At 37.4% G+C, this 20,608-nt stretch overlaps 1 protein-coding gene across 1 annotated transcript in view; it reads left to right on the forward strand.

Annotated features, from left to right (window-relative positions):
- Positions 1-20,608, forward strand: part of RNF169 (ring finger protein 169) — an 87,068-nt gene that overhangs the window by 12,270 nt on the left and 54,190 nt on the right. The window lies entirely within an intron of this gene.

Consider the following 20,608-nt stretch of genomic DNA (forward strand, 5'->3'; position numbering starts at 1 on the left):
CATGGTCCATCCTCTCCTCCTTTATTCACATCCCCACCCCTTCCCCCTGCTCCCCCCTCCTTCTTACTCCAGATGTCTATACCCCATTGAGTATACATGCTGTTTCCTCTCCTAGCCATCTCTGATGAGAGCAAAGGTTCCCTCATTCCCCCTTGCCTCCCCCCTTCCATATCATTGCAATAGCTTCATTGTAATAAAAAAAATCTTATCATGTGAAATATCTTGGACTATTCCCCCTCTCCTTTTTCTTTCTCCCATTCCATTTCCCTTTTTTCCTATTGACTCTATTTTTACACCATATTTTATCTTCGAATTTAGCTTTCTCCTGTGCTTCAACTATAAAAGCTCCCTCTACCTGCTCTTCATATGAGTATTATCAGTGTCATTTTTCTATGCAGGAATACATGCAGTTCATCCTCATTAAGTCCCTCATATTTCCCCCCTCTCCTCCAGTCTCCATGCTTTACCTGAGTCCTGTATCTGAAGATCAAACCTTCTGTTCAGCTCTGGCCATTCCAAAAGGAACATTTGAAATTCCCCTGGTTCATTGAAAGTCCATCTTTTTCCCTGGAAGAGGACATTCAGCCTTGCTGGGTACTTCATTCTTGGCTGCATTCTAAGCCCTTTTGCCTTCTGGTTATATTGTATTCCAAGCCCTACGAGCTTCCCATGTAGTTGCTGCTAAGTCCTGTGTGATCCTGACTGCAGCTCCATGATATTTGAACTGTGTCCTTCTGGCTGCTTGTAATATTTTCTCTTTGACTTGGGAGTTCTGGAACTTGGCTATAATGTTCCTAGGGGTTGGTTTTTTGGGATCTCTTTCTCAGGGGGATCAGTGGATTCTCTCCATTTCTATTTTGCCCTCTGCTTCTACAATATCAGGGCAATTTTCTTGTAGTAATTCTTTGAAAATGATGTCAAGGCTCTTTTCCTGATCATGACTTTCAGGTATTCCAATAATTTTTAAGTTATCTTTCCTAAGTCTGTTTTCCATATCAGTTGTTTTTTCAATGAGATATTTCACATTTTCTTCTAATTTTTCATTTTTTATTTTTGGTTTGAAGTATTGATTCCTGATTTCTGGTAAATTCTTCAATCTCCCTGAATTCTATTCTTTGTCTGAAGGATTTGTTCTCAGAGAGTTTTCTTATCTCTTTTTCCATCTGGCCAATTTTGCTTTTTAAAGCATTCTTCTCCTCAATAACTTTTTGAACTGTTTTATCCATTTGGCCTAAGCTGTTTTTTAGCATGCTATTTTCTTCAGCATTTTTTTGGATTTCCTTGACTAAGTTGCTGACTTCATTTTCATGTTTTTCCTGCATCTCTCTCCTTTCTTTTCCCAGTTTTTCTTCCAACTCCCTCATTTAATTTTCAAAATCTTTTTTGAGCTCTGTAATAGCCTGAGCCCAATTTCTGTTTTTCTTGGAGTCTTTAGATGCAGGAGCTTGTGCTTCCTCATCTTCAGACTGAGTATTTTGATCCTTCTTGGGCTCACTTGCAAAATATTTCTCAATAGTCTTCCTTTTGTTTCTCTGCTTGCTCATTTTCCCAGCCTGGGCCTGGTTTTGGGGTGCTTCCTGAGCTTTTGGCACACTCCCCCAAGGGTCTCAGTGTGTGAGGCTCTGCCCTCCCTCCTGGTCTGTGAATGACCATTAGCGACCCCCCCTCTGCTACGGGGCCGAGGGGGGTGGGGCTGCTGTTCTATGGGGGGGGGGGGCCTAGACTGCGATCAGGATCTGAATGTGGTCAGAGCCCCAGAGTCCAGTTCCAGGGGCAGAGGACAGAGCTCTGCAGTCTCTCTTCACTCCCCTCCCTCAGCTCAATGGGCTCATGCCCTAGGGGCTCCTGCTTACTGGCTCCGCCTGCTTCTGGTTCCTGGATCTGGGCTGTTGAGACCATGCTGCTCACTGTGTGCCCTGAGGGCTGGGCTTCAGGTGTCTGCTCTGGCATAGGTCCCCCCCCACTGTTCCCCCAGGTTGTGCCGGTGCTCCCCGGGGCGTAGCTCAGGAAATTCCACTGCTGCTGTGAGGCATGGCTCCCAGTGTTCTGGGGCTGCCTCCGGGAGGCTGAAGTTCTTTCGCTCTGGCGGGCCCCCCCTCTGGCGAGCTGCCCCTCCAACCCCGGGGAGCAGAGCCTTTCTGCTGTTTTCCAGGTTACCTTGAGTAGGAGAACTGCCTCACTGGGTCCCATTGTGGGTTGTGTCTCTTGGAAGTTTAGTTAGAGTCCTTAGCTGATGAGTTTTATCAGAGAGCTCCTAAGACTGGATCCCTTCTCGTCGCCATCTTGGCTCTGCCCCCCCCCCCCCCCCCCCCCCCGCCACATTTTAATATGGTTTTGGCTGCATTCAGGGCTGCTGCTGCATTGAAGCCAATGCTTTAAGATAGACACAGGGAGTTTTTCCCCCTCAAAATAAAACATTTAATCTCATTCTAATTCGTAGTTAATACTAATTTTTATCACTAAAAATATTTTTGGTGAGTGCAAGGAGATTCTTTATCATTAAATAAAATGAAAATAAATTAATATGTTGTCTTTCATCTTTATCTTCCATTTTTATTATCTTTTTGCAATTGTTTTATATTGTTCAAAATAGTACAGTTTTATGAGTAAATTTATATATAATGTTAATATAGTACAAAATACATATTTAGAATTTAGAGATAACATATTTTGTTGATGTACAATCAGATTTTTTTATATATTTGATCTAAAGAAGTTTGCTTTTGAGAACCAGGAGAATGTAAACAACTTGAAGGCTAGGAGAACTTAAAACATTACTTTGTCTTTCTATTTCTACCTCATAGTGAGCACTTAATAAATGCTTTTCTTATGCCAAGTAATTAATGATTGTTAGTCAGCCCAACCTAATTTCTTTAGAAATTTATTGATGCATTTTATATGGTAGCTCATTTTAGTTGCTATAGTATTGAGTTCTCCAAAGAGATGATTATGGCAGAATTTGAGAATTTATAGATTACATATGTCTTTACATTTTCTCTGAAACTTTAAAAGGATCATCATTTTAAAAGCAATTCAAATAATACTTTTTAAGCATATACTGTATTAACTAGAAAATAGTATATATGAAGGAGAACAAGTCTCTGATACTAACTCCCAGGGAGAATGAGGTTATTGGATCTTTAGAGCTCAGGATTTCTGAGTTGCAGTAAACTACCATTTGAATGTCTGCATTAAGTTTGTTATTGGGATTGTGAACTCCGAAACCTGAAAGGTACACTGGACGTCATGTTGAGCTGACTTCATATTCATCTTCCAGACAACTAGTTGTTTGACCCCAGATAAGTTATTTGACCTCTGCTGGCCTTAGTTTTCTCAACTGTTAAAACGGATGATAACAGTAGCACCTACTTCCCAGGGTTGTTGAGCTCACAGAGGAGGTCTTTGATAAATAAATCCTTCCTTACCTTCCTGAAGCTACCCAGTTATGTGGGCTTTGGTTGAAGATCAATCTGTGACATTATGAAATCTTTTTGAACTTCACTATCTTCCTATGTAAAATGGAGACATGACTTACATTACCTGGTAATACAGTTTTAATAGATTTGCAAACTGTTTCCCTTTCATTAGCTGTATGTAGAAGGAAGTGCTGCAACAATGACCATTTTACAGATGAAGTTGAGACTTGGGAGGTAAAGCTTGTAAATATCAGAGCTGGGCCTAGATGCCCTGGTCTTCCTACTTCTGTGCTAGTGTAGATTTTCTCTCTCTGAAGGAAGAGCCTTTCTTGGGGGAAGAGATCTTAGCTTATTCTGATAATATTTGTAAGTACTTAGCACTGAATCTAGCACATAATAGGTGCTGGCACCCTTATTTCCTTTCTTCTAGTCCCCCCTACATTATACATAATAGATTTATTTGTTGACTGTTGAAATAAATATGAAAATTTATAGTACATTAATTTTTCTCTTTTCTTCTAAAGGCTTCCTCTGATGCCTCAAAGTCCAGAAATGACCCTGACTTTGTGTAGCCAAAATGAGAAGGGCACAAACTCTGAAAATCTTAGAAGCTAGGGAGGTTGTAAGTATAAGCCAAGGGACTGGTTGTCTCTTTTGTCCAAAGACTAAACTTGCTTAAATATGGAGAATTCTGTTACCAAAAGGCTGGGCACTGAAGGATCAGTTTTTTCCCCCTAAGTCATTCATAAAATCTTAATGTATATAAAATATTAGGCAGGGGTTTAGAATTGTTTTAATGGAGGTGGAATCCACATTGATAAAATCATGAATCAGATTATCAAAGCTTTCTTTTTTCAGTCTTTTGTTGTCTCCTAGGAGGCAAAACAATCAAGTATAAATTATTGTTAATTTTAATCAAGCATGATTAATTGCACAGCTTCCCTTTTCAGATCTTTTTGATTACTTATTAGTATTGTTTGTCATCATTATTAATAATAGCTCATAGTTGTAACACTTAGAGATTTATAAAGTACTTTTTTATAATAACCCCATGAAGTAGCAAATGCAAAGATTACCTATATTTTTAACTTTTAAAATTTATATTTATTTTATTTTTGTACAAATGATGTTTTTTAATACATTATTAAAATATTCTTGTCTAAGAGTAAATATAATACCCCCTCCCCCAAAAAATATAGACCCTCATGAGCAATAAAAATAAAGTAAAGGAAAAAATTAAAATTAAAAAATAATAAAAATAATATGGGCAGCTAATAGGACATTTTGGATGGAGCATCGGCCCTGGAGTCAGGAACACCTGAGCCCAAATCTGGCCCCAGACACCCAACAATCACCCAGCTGTGCAACCCTGGGCAAGTCACCCCAACCCCACTGCCCTGCAAAAACCAAAAAAAAAAAAATACCAAAATAAAATAAAATGGTAATAATAATAATAATAATAATAATAGTAGGGGTGGCCAGGTGGCGCAGTGGACAGAGCACCGGCCCTGGAGTCAGGAGCACCCAGGTCCAAATCCAGCCTCAGATACCTAACAATCACCCATCTGTGTGACCCCCAGCAAGCCACCCAACCCCATCTGTCCCACAACCCCCAATAATAATAATAATAATAATAGTAATAATAGTAATTATGCTTCAGTCTGTGTTCCTACATCATCAACTCTGTTGTGGGTGGATCACATTCTTTAGGATAAATCCATTACAAAAGCTACTTCATAATTTTCCACTTGCCATTGCTGATTGCAGCTCCCTCTATTCATACTTCCCTACTACCATACACTATATTTTTTTCTCTTTCACTCTGTCCCTCTTCATAAATGTGCTGTAAGGTACTGAGTGGCACAGCAGACTAATCACTGGCCCTGGGGACAAGAGGCCCCAAGCCCACATACCACCCCTAAGGCCTAGCAACCACCCAGCCCTGTAGTCCCAGACAGGCCATCCAATCTCAGCCCCTTGCAAGAAGTAAAAAAGAAAATGTGTTATCTCTGACCACTCTCCTCCATGGTCCACCCTCTCCTCCATCACTCACATCCCCCCCATTCCCCCATCCCCCTTCTCTCCTCCTTATTCTATTGAGTATATATGCTGTTTCCTCTTTGAACCACCTCTGATGAGAGTGAAGGTTCCCTCATTCCCCCTTACCTTCCCCTCTTCCATATCATTGCAATAGCTCATTGTAATTAAAAAAACCTTATTATATGAAATATCTTATCCTATTCTACCTCTCCTTTCTCTTACTCACATTACATTTCCCTTTTAGCCATTGATTCCATTTTTACAATATATTATATCTTCAAACTCAGCTCTCTCCTGTGCATCATCCATAAAAGCTCCTTCTACCTGCTCTGTTAAATGAGAAGTTTCCTATGAGTATTATCAGTATCATTTTTCTATGCCAGAATACATGCAGTTCATCATCATTAAGTCCATCATATTTTCCCTTTCTCCTCCACTCTCTATGATTCACCTGACTCCTATACCTGAAGATCAAACTTTCTGTTCAGCTCTGGCCATTCATTCCAACAGGAACATTTGAAATTCTTCTGGTTCATTGAAAGTCTGTCTTTTCCCCTGGAAGAGGACATTCAGTTTTGCTGGGTAGTTGATTTTCAGTTACATTCTGAGCTCTTTTGCCTTCCAAAATATTATGTTCCAAGCTCTGTGAGCCTTTAATATAGTTGCTGCTAAGTCCTGTGTGATCTTGACTGTAGTTCCACAATATTTGAATTGTGTCCTTCTGGCTGATTGTAATATTTTCTCTTTGACTTGGGAGTTCTGGAACTTGGCTATAGTATTCCTGGGGGTTGGTTTTTTTCTTTTTTGATCTCTTTCTGGGGGAGATTGGAGGATTGTCTCAATTTCTATTTTGCCCTCTGCTTCTAGGATATCTGGGTAATTTTACTGTATGAATTCTTTAAAAATGTTGTCAAGGGTCTTTTCTTGATCATGACTTTCAGGTATCCCAATGATTTTTAAATTATCTTTCCTGAATCTGTTTTTCAGATCAGTTTTTTTTCCCCCAATGAGATGTTTCACATTTTCTTCTAATTTTTCATTCTTTTGGTTGTGAAGTATTGTGTCCTGGCTTTTTGTAAAGTCAGCAGCTTCTGTTCCATTCTAGATCTGAAGGATTTGTTTTCCTCAAAGAGCTTTCTTATCTCTTTTTCCATCTGGCCAATTCTGTTTTTTAAGCATTCTTCTCCTCAATTTTTTGAACTGTTTTATCCATTTGACCTAAGCTGGTTTTTAACATGCTATTTTCTTCAGCATTTTTTTGGTTCTCCTTGACTAAGCTGCCAACTTCTTTTTCATGATTTTTCTGCATCTCTCATTTCTTTTCCCAATTTTTCTTCTATCTCCCTCACTTGATTTTCAAAATCTTTTTTGAGCTCTGTCATAGCCTGAGCCTAATTTCTGTTTTCTTTAGATATAGGAGCTTGTACTTTCTTATCTTCAGATTGAGTATTTTGATCCTTCTTGGAATCATAGACAAAGTATTTCTCAATGGTGTTCCTCTTTTTTCTCTGTTTACTCATTTCCCCAGCCTGTGCCTGGTCTTGGGGTGCTTCCTGAGCTTTTGGGTATTACTGAGACACCATACCCCCCCCCCCCACCACAAGGGTCTCAGTATGTGAAGCTCCGTCCTCCCTCCTGGACTGTGAATGACCACAAACATACCCCTCTGCCACGGGGCTGAGATGGGAGGGGGGCTGCTGTTCTATAGGGGGCCTAGAGTGTGATCAGTATCTGAATGTGGTTAGAGCCCTAGAATCCTGTTCCTGGGACAGAGGACAGACCTCGGAAGTCTCTCTCTACTCCCCTACTTAGGCTGAGCACTCAAGGCTGAGTTGCCTGGGGGCTCCTGCTTACAGGCTCTGCCTGGTCCTGGATCTAGGCTGCCACAGCCACGCTCCTCACTGAGTGTCCTGAGGGCTGGGCTTCGCTAGCTCACCTTGGAAGAGGCCCCCCTGCTGATCTTGCTCTCTGAGTGTAGGTCAGGAAACTGCCCCTGCTGCCCTGAGCAGTGTCTCCCAGCACCCTAGGGCTGCCTCCAGGAGGCTGAAGTTCCTTCACTCTGGGGGCTGCCCCTTTAACCCCATGGAGCAGAGCCTTCCCACTATTTTCCAGGTTACCTTGGGCTGGAGAACTGCCTCACTGGATCCCTCTGTGGGTTCTGTCTCTCGAAAATTTAGTTAGAGTCCTTATTTTATAAGTTTTGAGAGAGAGCACCTAAGAGAAGATCTCCTCCTGTCGCCATCTTGGCTCAGATTACCTATATTTTATATGAGAAGAAACCAATATTAAAAAAGGGTTAAGTGATTTGAGCAAATCACAAAGATGGGAATTTTTCTGATCTTGGAGTTGAGCCTTTGTCTTCTGACTTGAATCTTGTGCTCTTTTCACTTCCTCAGGCTTCTTTATAAATGGTCTGCTATTTTTGCATGTAGTTAATTCTCATCTGTACCATTGGAGAGAAGTTCTATCAAAATAAGACAAAAACCAGTTGTGTTCAAATTTCATAGCTAGAATGAACCTCAAAGATAATTCTCTATTCAAAAATCCCTTCTATATCATCCCTAGCAAAGTGGTCATCTAACATATACTTAAAGATTTTATGAGGAGGTTTCCACTACTACTCCAGGCTGCCAATTCCAGTTTTAATTAGCTCTATTTGTTATGAACTTTCTCCCCTTATATTTCTTTTTTACAAAAAAAGCACTGCCCTTTTGACTTTGTTTTGCTCCTAATTCTGCCCTCTGGGACCAAACGGTGTTTGAAGAAAGCTGTAAACACTTCTAGGCTAAACATTCTTAGATTCTTCAACTAATTCATAATATGTCATGTTCCACAGTCTTTATAATCCTGATTTACTTTTTTTGCCACAGTCCAGCTTTTTACTGTCTTTACTAAAATGTGGTGCCCCAAACTGAATACAGTGTACCAGGTGTGATTTGCTAAGGGAAAGTATAATAGTACAATTACCTCTATGTAAGAATAATTGTGATAATATTTCAAAATATGTTCCCTTCTTAATTACTAGGATTTTACTTAGACATCTAAATAAAATTACCTTTTTTTATGGATAGAGTGAAGAGATGAAGACTCCAAGATTATTAGAAACCATCTCTTCACTTTCATCTCTTTATGCCACCCAGTCATCAAGTTTTATCTATTCTACTTTTACAATTACTCTAATATCTCTCTGTGAATTCACATTTACCCTCTCATTTTGAGTTGTTACTGCCTTTTTCCTGGATTGTTGGAATAATGTGATTGGTCATGCTCCTCTAATCTTTCCCTTTTCTGATCCATCTGACAAACAACTACTGCTTTTACTGCTGTCTAAAGCAGAGGAATCTGACTGCCATTCGTTGGTTCAAGAAACTCTAGTAGACTACTTTTGCTTCTAGGATCAGGTGCAAATTCCTTTGTTGAAAATCTTTTATAAATATGATTCTAACTCACCTTTCAGTTTTACACCATTTATTTTGTAGTTCAGTCAAATTGACCTATTGGCTGTCTCTGATGAACAATCTTAAATCTACCACCTTTGTGTCTTTGTAAAGTCTGTCCTCCAGACTTTCCCCAGAAGGGAAAGATATTCCCTTCTCACCTCTGCTGTTTAGCATTTCTATCTTCTATATAGCTTAATTCTACTACTACGTTCTACTAGGCATTTCTAGCTTTTCTCATCAGAAAGTGTCTCCCTGCCAAATTCCTTTACATTTCCTTTGAATATGTTTTGTGTTTCTGTATTAGAAAGAACACCCCATTAGAATGAACAGCATTTCATTTTTGTCTTTTTAACCCCCAGAGCCTAATAGTTTATGGCACATAGTAGATTAGAAAGGGCTATCCAGGATAATGGAAACTCATCTGTTTGTCCCAATATTTTTTCACCTTGCACATTTTATTACCTGTCTTTGTTTCATTCCATATTTGAAAATAATATCTTCTTTGCTTTGGCCTTCCAGTGAATCAATGTGACCTTAGATTCAGAACTGAAAGAGGCCTTGGGGTCATTTTATCCTTCCTCTTCATTTGTGGATAAGGAAACTGAGGTTTAGAGAGTTCATGTCTTGCTGAAGGTCATGTAGGTGGTATGTGACAAAACCAGAAACTGAGTCCAAATCCTCTCACTCCAAATGTCCAATTTTTCTGCTTTACTCCTTAATTGTCACTTTCTCAATATATCTATTGCTACTATCATTCCTGTCATCTCACACCTAATTTCATATCTTAGCTAATCTACCTATTTCCATCTTGTGTACCCTATAGCGCATCCCATATAGCCACTACTCAGTGGATATTTTAAAAGAAATTATACTGACGACTTTTGTTTTTATCCCAGTCATTTTGAAATTCTTATCTCTCTACCCCTGTTGAAGTTGAAGGGGAAAGCCCTTGTAACAAAGAAAGTTATGCAAAAATACCAGATATATTGACTGTCTAGCAATGTGTATGGCATTTTGCTCTTAATGGTCTTTTAATTTAGATTATTTTTGTGATCATATTTTTTTTTAGGTTTTTTTTTTTTGGCAAGTCAAACTGGGTTAAGTGGCTTGCCCAAGGCCACACAGTTAGGTAATTATCAAGTGTCTGAGATTGGATTTGAACCCAGGTACTCCTGACTCCAGGGCCGGTGCTTTATCCACTACGCCACCTAGCTGCCCCCGTGATCATATTTTTAATTCTGCTTATTTCATTTTATGTCAATCGATTCGTACATATATTCCCATACTACAAATTCTTCATACTTATCACTTCTTAGTACATTTAATTCATATGCCATGGTTTATCTAATCATTCTTCTGACTGATGGTCATTCACTTTTTTCCAATTTTTTGCTATGGTAGATCAATTTTAAAACACAACTTTCATCATTTAACACTTCTTGTTTTGATCTTTCTGCCTTCCTCCCCTCCTTACATTTCACCAGCTAAAAAATAGTTCTGACTTTGTTACTCTACTGTTCAGAAATCTCTCTACTGTTCAGAAATCTGTCTTGCCCTTCACTGCTGTGAAGTCTAGATTCCTTCAAGGCCCTTTACAATTTGATATCATCATACTTTTCCTTCTTCTTTCAATGCTTTTTATTTTTTCAAACTAGACTAGTTTCCTGTCTTAGAATGCATTGCGGGTATTACAGTGGATCAGTCAAAAAAGCTTTTAAATAGTTAACACTTTTTTTTAAAGCACACTCATTTTTTATTCATTTTTTTAGTTTTAAATTCTCTGCCCCCACTCCCCCCCCCAAAACCCCCAAAGATAGGACGAGGTAAAAAAAATGCTTCGGTCTTTCTTTACTCTCGAAAGTGGATAGCATATTTTATTATGAGTCCTTTGAAATTATTGTATTTGTGTTGATCAGAATTACCAAATCTTTCAAAATTGATCATCTCTACAATATTGCTATACCTGGTAAGAGATTTCAGAAAAAAAATTAAAAATGGAGTGGTCCTAGGATTTAAAGGGCTCAAAATGTGTTAAGATAACTTGGTCACATAAATAGGTCTTTTTCCTCTTTGTTTGATCTCCTTGTGGTAATAATGATGAATGATATTGTGTCAGGCATTGTGCTAAATGCTGGAGATCCAATTCTTGCTTTCATGGAGCTCACATTCTATTAGAGAATACACCATGTAAATTAATAAGTATATTTAGGTATATGCAAGATTTATATGGAGTAACAGGGAGATAAACCCAGGGGAAGGAATAAGCATCTGAGCAGGGAAAAAGGGCTTCCTGTAGAAGGAAAGTTCTGAATTGAGACTTGAAGGAGGACAAGGAAACTAGAAAGGATATCTGCCCTCATTTTAGTGACAAAATAGAGGTACAACCAAATACTTCAAATTTTATAAAATCATGAAAGGTTTATAAAATCATAAAACTGGAAGGAAGTCTTAATAGTCATCAAATTCAGCTTCCTCATTTTACAGATGAAGAAGGGAAGCCCAGATAAAGTCATGGAAAGTGACTTGTCTAGAAGAACCAAAACTAGTCTCCAGATTCCTGGTTCAGTGTTTTTTTAATATTATGAATTGTGATTGGGTAGCAGTCTATATAAAGATGAGAGAGGGTTTGTTTGTGCATCTGTGATAGGTGTGGATGTCCTGACAATGACAATTTCTTCCTGAAGGGTTTTGATGTAGATGGCATAATACTTGTCTTGTGGTTGGTTGGTTTGTTTTTATTAATAACCTGTTACCACACCCCAGACAGAAACCTTTTTTTTTAGGGGGAAGGACCTAGTTAATGTCTAATGTTGAGTTGTGGCAATCCTACTACTTACTGACTAAACTCATTGTAATTCCTGGCTTAGATTGGTGGATCAGGTTATGGAATGTGGTTATTTGACATCCTGTTTAAGATATCATTTCCTTAGAGGTCTCTTGATTTAAACACACACCTGGTTAGAAATTGGAGAAAAAAGTTAACAAATGGAGTGGTCCTAGGATTTAATGGCTCAAAATGTGTAAAGACAGCTTGGTCACCTAAAGCAATTTTCAGCATCTGTTTTCCAAAAGTAAAGGTAAGAATTTTTCATTTCTAGACTGCTGAAAAATTCAAAAACTCTGTGGACTCTTGTTTAGTTGTGTATGTTTCCTATTGGGATATTCAACTTTGACATTTCTGGTTCTCTCTAAATATATAGTTTCCTGGTCTTTATAATAGGATGAGAGTGTTTTACTAGACTAGCTTCCCCTTTGGAATAAAGGAAATTACAAAGAGCTATTCTAGCATAACAACTCCAGGATTTGGGAAAGGAGCTGATAGAGGTCATGAACAGGAAAGATCCCTGAGAAAGTAAGCAGAGTCTGTACACTAGAGATTTGCCTAAGGTTTTAATATATGGATGATTGGATGAAAACTTTTTTGATAGTATTAGACATCCAGTGTGATAGGGCCGAAACAGCACTGAGGTTAGAATTAAGGGGGGGAAACAGAGGGAGAAATTCAGGTTCTGTGTTGACCTCCATTGAGGGATAAGGAGAAACAGATTGAAGCCTTATATATTAGGTACTTAGGTTGCAGAGAAGGAAGCATCCAGGCCAGGAAACACCCTTTGCTGGGAAATTCTCTATTATATATTCCTTCATTAAAATGATTTCTAGAGCTCTGCTTTCCAACTTAATTTGAACTATTCTGGAATTTCTTCATGCTGCTTCATGATTTCTGGAGAATTGGTAGAATTTTTTTTTTTTTTTGCTGGGGGTGGTAGTGGTGGTGTTTCCTTAAGAGTGTGCTATTAATTCAGTGTTGTCAACTTTAAAATATTCAGAATAATTTTTTCTTCTGTATTTGCATTTCACTGTTGGTTTAACTTTTGGGGGAACTTGCTTTGTATCCATCTTTTTCTCTCAGGCTTTTTGTATTTTAGCCTTTGTCTCATTCTCAGAAGTTTGCCTTGGACTTTTTCTTTCAACTTTGATTCCTTTCTCTTCACTTACTGTGGGGCTGACCTATATGGACATTTGAGGTAGTTGATCTTTGGACTTTTTGATTTGGAGGGTATGGGGACCCTAGCTTCTTCTTTACTCAAAATAAACTCCATGGAGAGTAGTTTGAGAAGATAGATTTTTAATTCCAGTTTTGTGCTACTCTGTCATTTACTTCATTCCTTCCACCCAAATTGTACTGCCTATGTTAGAAGTTCAGGCTGGATAGTCTTTATTTCCTGTCTGACTCTGCTTCTGACTTCTGAATTTCAATATCATCTCTCTCCTTGCATTCCTTTTCTTTTTATTTTTGTGGGTTGTCTTCTTCATTATAATGTAAACTCCTTGATGGCAGGAAATGTATTTGTCTCCCTAGAACTTAATTCAACAATGTTTTGCACATGGTAAAAACTTAATAAGTACTTGGTTCCTTCCTCCTTCCCTCCCCCCTCCTTCCCTCCTCCCCTCCCTCCCTCCCTCCCTCCTTCCTTCCTTCCTTCCTTCCTTCCTTCCTTCCTTCCTTCCTTCTTTCCACCCTCCCTCTCTCCCTCCCTCACTTCCAGCCAAGACCCTCAGAGTAAGAGCCTGTTAAACACAAGGTTGTGGAGTTGGTTTCTACTTCTTGTGACTAATATCTGAGGATAAAGGGGAGCAGAGATTTTAAATATTTAAGTACTCTGATGTTATTTAATGAGACTTTTTACCATGTATGATATTTCTGTTCTTTGAACCTATGGATTCCACTTTATTTGCTAAAAGATTTGATATGTTTTACAATAGAATTATTCTAGCTATTGAAGGCTGTTACTTTATTTAATATTTTTGAACTCCATAGGGGCAGCTAGGTGGCTTAGTGGATAGAGCACCAGCCCTGGAGTCAGGAGCACCTGAGTTCAAATGCGGCCTCAGACACTTAATAATTACCTAGCTGTGTGGCCTTGGGCAAGATACTTAACCCCATTGCCTTGCAATATATATATATATATATATATATATATATATATATATATATATATATATATATATATATATATATATATATATATATATGTATTTGAACTCCTGTGAAAACTTGTATAGAAATGTCTACTTATAAAATTAACGATTTAGTTGAAAATATAGTTGGATAAATATATTCTCTTCTTTGGAGATTTCTTTGATTAGAACACAGTAGTTTATAGAATAATAGAAAATTTTAAGTTTATGGGACCTTGCTGGTCATTTAGAACAACCCTTACCTAAAATTCTTCCATAGCATCTCCCATAAATTGTTAATGTTCTTTCCTTTAAAGATTTCTAAAAGGAAATTAGTTCATATCTTCTTAGGAAACCCATTCTGTTTTTGGCTACCCTTTTTATTTTTTAAAATTATATATACACACACACATTTGTTTTCCGAAAATTATATACAATAGTAGTTTTTACTTACCATTTTTTGGTAAGGTTTTGAATTGTATACTTTTTTCCCCATCCTCCCTTCCCTCCCCCTTCCCCTGCACAGAAGGCAATCTGATAATCTTCACATTGTTTCCACATTATGCATTGGTCGAAATTGAATGTGTTGAGAGAAGATGAACTACCTCAATTATTTTTTCCTTGAGAAAGAGATAAAATATTAGAGAAGGCAAAAATATGTAGTATACATAAGCAAACTTTTTTTTAATATGAAGTTAATAATCTTTGGTCTTTGTTTAAACTCCACAGTTCTTTTTCTGGATACAGATGATATTCTCCATTGCAGATACTTTAAAATTGTCCCTGGTTATTGCACTGATGGAATGAGCAAGTCCGTTAAGGTTGATCATCACCCCATGTTGCTGTTAGGGTGTATAATGTTCTTCTGGTTCTGCTCATCTCACTCAGCATCAGTTCTTGCAAATCTTTCAGGCTTCTCTGAAATCCCATCCTTTCTGGTTTCCTAAAGAACAGTAGTGTTCCATTACACAGATACCACAATTTGTTCAGCCCTTTTTAAAAGATTTTCTTCTGTTGATCCCAAATCTGCTTCTTTGAAACTCTCATCCATTGATCCTAGTTCTGTCATTTAGAGTCAAACTAAGTCTGATCCCTATTCTTTCCATTATAAGCCTTCAAATATCTGAAGACAGCATTCATATTTCGCACTTTACTAAAATGTTCTCTTCTCCAAATTAAATATCCTTCTATTCTTTACCAGTCATTGTGTGATTTAGTTTTATTCAAATGCCTTCTCCGTTCTGATTGTTGTCCTCTGGACATGTTCTAACTTATTATCCCTCCTAAAATGTGGAACTCAGACTTGAACATTATATTCTAAATGTGTGCTGACTATGAGAGTGTGCAATAAAATTTCATGCAGGACCCTAGGATTCTTTTCCCTTAACAGGATCAAACTAGTTGGAAAATAGTAAGCTTAATTTTCAGCCTCAGGTAATAGAACATTGTGTTCCTAAGGAACATGCTTTGATGTGGACAACAAAGCATTTTGGAAGTTCTGTGTGAGATCATTGACTTGACCAAGTGATATCCAGAAAGTGTGAACTAGCCAAGAAGCTTGCTTGTGCCATTTAGGCAATACATTGCTACTTTTTTTAATTCTTCCCAAGAGACAAGTTGCCTGCTTTTGCTGTCATTGGTAAAGGACCGAAACTTCTGAGAATTGTAAAAGTGCATTCTTTGAAAAGTCCAGGAAGCCTAGTAATAGGCAAACTTATTTAGTGCTCATATTAAGATTTTGTGAATTTGTTTATTTAATGTCAGAGCACATATATTTATTTTTGTTTACTTATTGAGATAATTCTTCCTGCTCATCCATGTGGATAAATCTTCACTAGACCTTTTCTGAATGTCACATTTTAGGAGAGATGTTTATAAATCAAAGTATGTTCGTAGAAGGACAATCAGAAATGAGAAAGCTACTGTAAATAATGATAAGTACAGGAAGAAAAGAGGCCTGGAGAAAAGAATATTTCTGGGAATGGTATTAGGGATAGAAGACCTGATGGCTCTCTTGAAATATTTAGCTCCAGGTAAGAAGATGAGTAAAAATTGTATCAATACAAAGACTGATAAAAGAGAATTGGACTCACTATCAGAAAGAACTTTTTGTCTGTCTTTGCATACCTTGGTTTGTGTAGTAAGTTCTGTCACCAATATTTTAAGTGGAGGCTGGATGACTACTTGGTGATACTTTAGTAGAGATTCATGTTTCAAGTGAGGGTTGGTATAGATAATTTCTGAAATCCTTTCCAATTTTTCCAGCCTCTCTCACATATCTGTATAGCTCAAACAAAAAGAAATTTGCTATGAGTGCTAAATGCACTATAAAAAGTATTCCTGTTCCATAACTCTTGATCTATTTACTCCTACTCTGTCCTCAACCTTAAGTTCTCCTGCATTAGTGACTCATCTGAATAATTAGCAACATTAGTATTAAATTTATATGACATAAACCTGATAGAAACTGGATAACAATCAATCTCTAAAGTATCTCACTGAAATGGTGAATGGATTGTTGTTATTCAGTTGTTTCAGTTGTGCCCAAATCTTCTGGCCTCATTTGGAGTTTTCTTGGTAAAGATAGTAGAGTGGTTTGCCATTTCTTCCTCCAGCTCATTTTACAGATGAGAAACTGAGGAAATTGGTCTAAGTGCCTTGCCTAGGGACACATGTAACAAACATAGGAATATGAGATTTCCCGGTCTAACCCTGTATCTACTACATCTTCCAACTGCCTTGACTGGATTATAAAAATATAGAATTTAATAATTATAAAAGTAAAGTTCTATACTTTGAATGAAATGAACAGAATAAGGAAAAGCAATTTGACTTAATTGTAGTTTTTGTGAAAATACCTGGGAATTTTAATAACTGGAAGATTACTCTAGCTGTATGACATGGTAGTCAAAAGAGATACAGTGAGCATAAGCTCCTTAAACACTTCCTAGTGTTCAAAGTGATGATGAGATAACCTCTCTGAATTCTGCCACATCTCCTACTTTGGGATATAATTACTAAATGTTTGAACTGAGTTGGGTTCCTGGAGACACAAGGTTCTTTTTTTTTTGTACTTAAAGATTTTATTTGAGTTTAACCTCTAATCTTACTTCCCTCTGCCACTCCCCACAGAAGGCAATTTGCAAGTCTTTATGTTGTTTCCATGGTATACCACTGATCCAAATTGAATATGATGAGAGAAATCATATCCTTAAGGAAAGAAACAAAGTATAAGAGACAGCAAGATCAGACAGTAAGAGATCAGTTTTTTCCTAAATTAAAGGTAATAGTTCTTGATCTTTGTTAAAACTCTACAGTTCTTTCTCTGGATACAGATGGTATTCTCCATTGCAGACAGCTCAAAATTGTCCCTGATTGTTGCACTGATGGAATGAGCAAGTCCATCAAGGTTGATCACCTCCCCCATGTTGCTGTTAGGGTGTACAGTTTTTTTTTCTGGTTCTGCTCATCTCACTTAGCATCAGTTCCTACACATCCCTCCAGGCTTCCCTGAATTCCCATCCCTCCTGGTTTCTAATAGAATAATAGTGTTCCATGACATACATATACCACAATTTGCTAAACCATTCACCAATTGAAGGACATTTACTTGATTTCCAGTTCTTACTTGATTTCCAATTCTTTGCCACCAGAAACAGGGCTGCTATGAATATTTTTGTACAAGTGATGTTTTTACCCTTTTTCATCATCCCTTCAGGGTATAGACCCAGTAGTGGTATTGCTGGATCAAAGGGTATGCACGTTTTTTGTTGCCCTTTGGGCGTAGTTTCAAATTGCTCTCCAGAAAAGTCTGATGAGTTCATGCTTCACCAACAATGTAATAGTGTCTCAGACTTCCCACAACCCTTCCAGCAATGATCATTATTCTTTCTGGTCATATTGGCCAGAGAGGTGTGGGGTGGTACCTCAGAAGTTTTAATTTGCATTTCTCTAATAAGTAATGATTTAGAGCAATTTTTCATATGACTATGGATTGTTTTGATCTCCTCATCTGTAAATTGCCTTTGAATATCCTTTGACCATTTGTCAATTGGGGAAGAGACACAAGATTCTAATCTGATTTTACCTTACCCTCAACTATCTCCACCTTCTCAAAGTTTGGAGAGAGAACATTTGTCTTGTCATCGTCATTGAACTTGAAAGGAGTCTCTAATCAGTTCATACTTCTAATTGGCAGATTTGTACACCATTCCAATTGATCAGTCACCATCTCCTAGAGAAAAAAATCCCCTTCTCTTCCCTGAAGTCTTGTCTCCATCTTGTCTTGTCTACCAGTTTGAAGTCTTCTTTCTCTTCTACCCTTGTTTTCCATTGTTTCCTCTGGAATCTCTCAGTCATGAAAAAAATCTTTTTATTATTATCTCCTCTGTTCAGTCTTTGATTATCTTCTACTCATGGAAATCTGGCTTTCAACATAGGTTGCTGCAACCCTGATTACCTTTTCTGGTGCTGGTTGCTTCTTTTATTGTCATACTGGACCAACCATGCATTGACATAGTATTTTACCCTCTTGTGCTACTACCATTCACTTTTTGCTAGTCCACAACCCTTGGATCATCCTCTACCATCCACCTTCTTTGCTTATACTTTTGATCTGTGCTCAACAATGTTGGAAAAAGTTAAAACACATCATCCACTACAAATTTATATAATGTTCTAATTTCAAGTGGCCTCTCATTGTTGTTTGACTTCTTTTTTTCCTTTTTAATTGATTTTCAATTGCATTCCCATAGCAGTTCCATGCTTTCTTTTTTCTTTTCCTATCTCTTCCATTCCCTCTCAGCAGAAGACCTCATCTTATTCTTTACTGTTCCAACCTTGCCTCTTTCAGTTGAAACTTCCCTTTCTAAGATAACCAACTATCTTTCAGTTGCTTGATCTGATGGTCTTTTCTCATTTTAATCCTTTTTTACTTCTCTGCATACTTGACATTGTTGACTGTCTTTCCTCCTGGATATTACTAGTTCTTCCCTTATTTGTCTTAGATCCCATCCTGCCTCCCTAACCATGACTATTTCCGAAGACTCAATCCTAGATCTTTTTTTCTGTTTTAAATACTCTTCATGGTCTTATTAAGTCCCATGAATTCAATTATCTCTGTGTAGATGATTCCCAAATATAGCTAGACATACATATTAATATGTGTATTTACATGTGTACATACGTGCGTGTGTGTTTGTGAAGCCCTAGTTTTCTGAGGTTCAGCCCTACATCAATAACACCTGCCTGATGGATATCTGCATTTGGAGATTCCTAATTCATCATGTCTTTGATATATTTTTCTCTTTGCCTGAATATGATATTAGCAGGTTGTTTGTAATACTCATTCATCAAACCAAAGCATTTGAAAAAGAAGGTAGCTTTTATGTGAATGAGTTTTACTTTTATGGACTAAAATTAAAATGTTGCTTTAAACCTGCACCCTCCCCCCCCAAATAATCTATAACCTTTTTATTAGCTGTTTTAAAAGTTCATGATGGGAGTATGGTACAGATTTTTAAAATCCTTTATTTGTAATCAAAGGACCTGGTATTGCTGTTTACTACCTTTATGACCATGACCACATTACCTAAATTGTCTTGACTTTAGCTTCTACATCTTTAAAATGGTTGGATTAGGTGATTTTGAAGGTCTTATCTACTTCTAAATCCTTTGAAATATAATGTATGCTTGAAATGTGCACAAGGGATGAAATTCTCAGAATAATCACTAGGAATTTTTTTTCTCATTTTTAGTGACTAAAGGTGATGTAACTTTTTCTGCTCAAATCTGGTGATTAATCAGTCTTTAGCACATTGAGCCCTGAGTTTGTTTACTACCTAGGGTGAATGTGTGCAATGGCAATGTCTTCTACATTCTTTAAGTGTTACCACACAACAAATAGAAGCATTGCTTTCTAAATATAACTAATTCAACTAAAAAAGGAAAAACACAGTTTTTTAGAACCTGAAGGTGATTTCAAAGCAAATATTTATTTACCTAAAAAGAATGGGAAATTGCTAGAAAGGTTAGTAATATTTTAATTTAGACCTTTGAAGTAACTTAAGGACAGATTTATAGGAAATTTGACTTCTTCAAAAAGAATTTTAAGTTTGTTTTCCTTTTTGTGTATAGCTTTCACATATACTCATTTTGGCAAGAGTAGGAAGTTAAAGTATCATGAAGTAGCTTAAAATGTACATCTTTGAGTTAAAGATTTGATTACTACTTGTCAAGAATATTGTGGAGGGGATTCCTTCTTAGGTAGAGCTATAGGAGATCTTAGAATCTTTGTTGTTCAGTTTTTTTTTCAGTTATGTCCAACTGTACATTTTCTTGACAAAGATACTGGAATAGTTTGCCATTTCCTTCGCCAGTTTATTTCACAGATGAGGAAGTTAAGGCAAACAGGGTCAAGTGACTTGCTCAAGGTTACACAACTAGTAAGTGTCTGAGACTGAATTTGAACTTAGTAGACTTCTTTGACTCCAGATCTGGTGCTCTATCCATTGTACCACCTAGCTGCCATCAAGTTCAATTTACAGTTTATAGATTAAGAAATTGAGGCCCACAAAGGTGAAGTGACTTGCCCACAGTAGCCCAGATAGTAAATGACAGAACTAGGATCTGAACTCAGGACTTCTGATTTAAACCCTTGACCTTGTCTCATGGACTCGGAGTCCTAAATGATTATAAGAAATAATCTAATGGCTCGATTCTAGTCTGTCTTTTGAGGTCCTTTCCAACTGTGCA

This window comes from Macrotis lagotis, chromosome 1 (genome assembly GCF_037893015.1).
Source record: "Macrotis lagotis isolate mMagLag1 chromosome 1, bilby.v1.9.chrom.fasta, whole genome shotgun sequence".
NCBI classification, from domain to species: domain Eukaryota; kingdom Metazoa; phylum Chordata; class Mammalia; order Peramelemorphia; family Peramelidae; genus Macrotis; species Macrotis lagotis.